The sequence below is a fragment of the Spermophilus citellus genome, assembly GCF_964194105.1.
Source record: "Spermophilus citellus genome assembly, chromosome: 2".
Taxonomy (NCBI): Eukaryota; Metazoa; Chordata; class Mammalia; order Rodentia; family Sciuridae; genus Spermophilus; species Spermophilus citellus.
In genome coordinates, this window is record NC_138183.1 from 144,775,549 (window position 1) to 144,778,438 (window position 2,890).

At 36.2% G+C, this 2,890-nt stretch overlaps 1 pseudogene across 1 annotated transcript; it reads left to right on the forward strand.

Moving 5' to 3' along the window:
- Positions 1-584: 584 nt before the first annotated feature.
- Positions 585-1,522, forward strand: LOC308641241 (olfactory receptor 8G50-like; annotated as a pseudogene). Its single transcript has one exon. The product of its transcript is annotated as an olfactory receptor 8G50-like (transcript).
- Positions 1,523-2,890: the final 1,368 nt, after the last annotated feature.

Sequence of the window (2,890 nt, forward strand, 5' to 3'; positions counted from 1 at the left end):
TATAAGTAGGAATAGTTTTACTTCCTACTTTCAAATCTGAATTTCCTTTACTTTTATTTTCTTGCCTGATTTTACTATCTAGAGCTTCTAGTATAATGTTGAATAAAAGTGCAGGATATGGACATCTTGACATGTTCATTACCTCTGGGGCAAAGTCTTTCAGTCTTTCCCTTTTCAGTGTCATATTAGCCATGGATTTGTATAGATGCTTTTTTTTATTTTCACAAAACATTTGCCTCTTCCTCTTCTTCATAGGAATCTACATGTTCATTAGAATTAATGCCTGAAGAGTTACTAGAACAAAGTTCCCAGGACAGTTATTGAGATTATCAGGGACTAATCACCACTATTTTATCAGAGAATGCAAATGAGGAAAATTCTGATATTTGTTAACATGTCTCATGTTTTGGGAATCTAAAGGTTTTTAACTACAAACACAGTTGAGCAGTTGGCAAAAAAAGAAAAAGAAATGGCCAAAACTGGATGAAAAGGTTTGAATTATGGTTCATACTTGAGTGTGAGATGAGATGATAAATACATATATTAAATTTGTTTCACTTTCTCCATAGAATTCCAAGAAGAAAATGACACAAGGAAACCATTCCACCACAGTGACAGAATTTTTCCTGGCTGGATTAACCAACAAACCAGAGCTCCAGCTGCCCCTCTTTCTCTTCTTCATAGGAATCTACATGTTCACTGTGGTAGGGAACCTGGGCATGATCATGCTGATTGGGCTCAGCTCTCACCTGCATACACCTATGTACTATTTCCTCAGCAGTCTGTCTTTCATTGACCTCTGCCAATCCACTGTCATTACCCCCAAAATGCTGGTAAACTTTGTGGTGGAGAAGAACATCATTTCCTACCCTGAATGCATGACTCACTCTATTTCTTCCTAGTTTTTGTTATATCAGAATGCCACATGTTGGCTGTAATGGCATATGACCACTATGTTGCCATCTGTAACCCTTTGCTTTACAATGTAACCATGTCTTCTCAAGTATGTTTCTGGTTGATAGTTGGAGTGTATAGCATGGGCTTGATTGGTGCCACAGTTCACACAGTCTGCATGCTAAGAGTACTATTCTGTAAGGTTGATAAAATAAACCATTACTTCTGTGATCTTTTCCCACTATTAGAGCTATCTTGCTCCAGTACTTTTGTCAATGAGGTAGTAGTTCTGTGTTTCAGTGCATTTAATATCCTTGTCCCAATCCTGACCATCCTCAGCTCCTATATCTTCATCATAGCCAGAATCCTGCACATTCGCTCCACTGAGGGCAGAGCCAAAGCCTTCAGCACCTGCAGCTCCCATGTCTCAGCTGTTGCTCTCTTCTTTGGATCTGCTGCATTCATGTACCTGCAGCCATCATCAGCTAGCTCAATGGACCAAGGAAAAGTGTCTTCTGTGTTTTATACCATTATTGTGCCCATGCTGAACCCTGTAATCTATAGCTTGAGGAATAAGGATGTGAAACTTGCCCTAAATAAGTTACTTGAAAAAAGAAGTATCCCATGAAAAAGAGCATTTTACTTTAGCAAAAAGTTACAATTCCTGGAGGTTTATAAGAAAGCAGTCCAGATATAGCAACGTATATCTACAAGTCATAAGATTACCACTCCTACTTGATTTCTTGAAAGAAAGTGTCAAATGTAAGACTGGACTTTATAGGATCAGACTCATGGAGGATAGCACCTGTTCAGGATGCCCCATTATCCATCTATGTAGACTAACCTGTATCACATCTGAACACATTTATAAAGCTTCAAAGTACTGACTAGGGTTGATAATGCCTTTTTTTGTATGAAACATAGCTCATTTTAAGCATAAATTATTTATATTTGTTTGGAGAATAAATATATTTGGTCAGTATCCTTGATATTCTCATTACATTGTGTGTGTGTGTGTGTGTGTGTGTGTGTGTGTGTGTATATATATATATATATATATATATATATATATATATATATATATAATTTTAAACTAACCATATAGGCTAACATTTCTGAAAGTGTCATCTCTAAACTAAATACTTTCAATAATTTATAATATACAAAATATTATGCAAACTCTTAGTAAGTTTGTAGAACTCTACTAGAATATAGGCATGTTATGAGTGATAAATTTGTTCCAACCCACAAGGAGATCTCATTCTACTGGGAAAGATTGACAATAATAAATATGACTGATAATATCGTGCATATTTTGACATAAATCTTTGCAATATTCCTTGCTCCCCAGTTTATGGGTGATGCTACTACCTATATTTTATACTCATTTCTCTATCCCAAGGAAACAATTTTTTCCAACCTTCATTATGGAATCTCAGGTTTAAAAATGACATTCATATGAATTATTGATTTAAATGGAAAAATTAAAATAAGAAAATTACATTCTGACTAATAATAAATACCCCTCCTACTCCAAGATCAATATTAACTCTGGGGGAAAAATGATTCTTTTGAGGGGACAGGGAAAGACCCTTTCAAGCAATAAATTTGCTTTTCTCCCCCTTCCTCATTTAAGCTTTCATTAGTACTCTTGTAAACAGCAGCCAGGAAACTTGAGTTAGTCTCCTGAGGCAATCTTTGTCATTTGTAAGTCTCTCTTGGCATCCATCAGTTGCTCAGCTTCCACATATTCTCTTAGTGGTAGCAGCAATTACATATTTTGTTATTGTCTCTTTCTTCCATTAATCCCATCAGGTGATTAATTCACTAATTGGGTTAAGGCCTTCATAATACAATCATTTCTCCTTTGAACCTTCTTGCATTGTCTCACACATGAGCTTTTGGGGGGACATCTCACATCCAAACCATAACAGTACATAATAGAAGACACAGAGACAAACCCACACATCTATAGTCATCTGGCCCTTGGCAAAGG